The following is a 2,706-nucleotide window of genomic DNA, read 5'->3' as shown; positions in this document are numbered from 1 at the left end:
TTTGTAAAGAAAATATCTTCTGAGACCGAAAGCTATAAACCAGTGTTTTTCCAACCTTGGCCACTTTAAGGTGTGTAGACGTCAACTCCCAGAATTCCCTAGCCAGCATACTGGAGGCTGGAATTCACCCATGCAGGCTGGGGAATTCTGGGAACTAAAGTCCACCCATGCAGGCTGGGGAATTCTGGGAATTGAATCCACCCAAACTAGCTGGGGAATTCTGGGAGTTGACGTCCACCCATGCTGGCTGGGGCCTTCTGGGAAATGAAATCCATGCATGCAGGCTGGGGAATTCTGGGAGCTGAGATCCATCCATTCTGGCTGGGGAATTCTGGGAGTTGACGTCCACCCATGCTGGCTGGGGCCTTCTGGGAAATGAAATCCATGCATGCAGGCTGGGGAATTCTGGGAGCTGAGATCCAACCATTCTGGCTGGGGAATTGTGGGAGTTGAACACCCATGAAGGCTGGGGAATTCTGGGAACTGAAGTCCACCCATGCGGGCTGGGGACTTCTGGGAGTTGAAACGTATCCACTTTGGCTGGGAAATTCTTGGGAGCTGAAGTCCATCCACGCTGGTTGGGGCCTTCTGGGAAATGAAATCCATGCATGCAGGCTGGGGAATTCTGGGAGCTGAGATCCAACCATTCTGGCTGGGGAATTCTGGGAGTTGAAGTCCACCCATGCAGGCTGGGGCATTCTGGGAGTTGAAGTGTATCGACTTTGGCTGGGGAATTCTGGGAGCCGAAGTCCACACACCTTAAAAGTTGCTGAGGTTGAGAAATACTGCCCTAAACAGTTCACAATTAAAGCAGCAGTGGAAACGGCGGTGTGTTTGTGTGTATGTAGGAAACAGACATAGGTGTCCTTATTAGCGTGAAGAGAGAAATCGATAAAGGCACTTATTTCAGCTGGCAACTGCTAGGCAACATCCAGAGGCTGCATCTAAGAAGGCCTAACGGTGAGAGGTACGTCTAATTTACGGTCCGGCAGACAGGCCATCCCTAACGGTGTGCTTAATTTAGCTCTGTCCAGGAAATAAAAACAAAGCAAGTGAGTGAAAGAGCTATTGATTCTGCAATTCAAGTAGGAACAGGGTGGCTGGTTTTAATAGCACGGCCAGCAAACGGAGAAAGCACTGAAGCCTCAAGGAAGACATTTTTAACGGTTAGTTAACATTTGGCAAAGTGGCAAGCAATTTCAGAGGCCAGGATGGAGAACTGAACGGAGCGGCGGTGGGAGCTGCAGAAGCAGGTAGGTCGTCCTCGACTTACGACCACAACTGAACCCGAAAATTTATGCCGCTAAGCAAGACAATCGTTAAGCGACCTTTGCCCCATTTTACGACCTTTCTCTCCACCGTTGTTAAGCGACTCACTGCAGCTGTTAAGTGAGGAACCTGATGGTTAGGTGAATCTGGCTTCCACGTTGACTTTGCTGATCGGCAGCTCGTAAAAGGGGACCACGTGACCCCTTCCGGAACACTGCGACCGTCGTTAAGTATGAACCGGTGGCTAAGTGTCTGAATTTTGATCACTTGCAACTGACCCGGCTGACTGTCATCAAACAGATATCAATGGGGGAAGCCAGATTCGCTTAACCACCATGTGATTCACTTAACGACGGGAGTGAAAAAGGTCATAAAATTGGGCATGACTTAACTTAACAACCACCTCACTTAGTAACGTAAATTCCAGTCCCGATTGTGGTCGCTCACTTGAGGACTATCTGTAATATTTGCAAAGTTCTCCTCCGAAACGAATCTCGGTGCCTGAATCAAAGATAAGCTGAGATATGGTTCCTAGGATAGAGCTGTTAGTCATTATCAACAACCACTTGACTCCGAGACATGAAGCACAGGCAAAGAGCTTCTTCAGAAGTGCAAAAGGCAAGAAGTAAAGGAACGTTACTTCAGCTTAGAGACAGCATAAAAAGGAAGTACACCGTTAAGAGTGGGCGGTCAGCTGTTTCATACCACTTCAGTCTAATTGACAATAAAATTTCTATATAAGCTGTTCTTATCTAGCATGGTCCAAGAGACCAGGTCAATTCAAAGCTTCACAGACAAGTTAAGACACCTTTCAGGTTGGGAAACTAAGATTTTATTAGGGAATTCTGGTCTGGGAACTTGATATTATCAAGTTTAGTCAATTAATTCTCATCAGAGACTAGAAAGATAATTAAAAAGAGTCCTTTTCATATATTAAAAGGATCATTTCTACTGCCTGACAAAATGGATGTTTCTGTTGGGACCACAATCCCCTTGACAAAGGATGGAATGTTTTCCTGTCATTTGATCAGACTCCTTCAAGGTCCAGTTGTTTAAACACACCCACCCACAAACACAAAGACTGGTCTTTGCTGCTGCTGTATGCAGATGTTTCCAAAGTGTTGATGCAAAGCACATCGGTAACGAACAAAAAAAATTCCTTTTCTCTTGAGATCTGGAGAATAACAGAATAACAAGGGTTGGAAGAGATCTTGAAGGTCTTCTAGTCCAACCGCTTGCTCAGAAAGAGAACCTTATACCATTTCAAACAAATGGCTGTCCAGACTCTTCTTAAAAATCTCCAGTGATGGAGCAGCCACAGCTTCTGGAGATAAACTGTTCCACTGATTAATTGTTCTAACTGTCAGGACATTTCTCCTTAATTCTAGGTTTGGTTCTCTCCTTGATTAGTTTCCATCCATTGCTTCTTGTCCTTCC

This window comes from Crotalus tigris, unplaced genomic scaffold, assembly GCF_016545835.1.
Source record: "Crotalus tigris isolate CLP2741 ecotype Arizona unplaced genomic scaffold, ASM1654583v1 scf7180000021674.29840, whole genome shotgun sequence".
Lineage (NCBI taxonomy): Eukaryota > Metazoa > Chordata > Lepidosauria > Squamata > Viperidae > Crotalus > Crotalus tigris.
The sequence above is the reverse complement of the archived record's forward strand: the minus strand, read 5'-3'. Positions refer to the sequence as shown.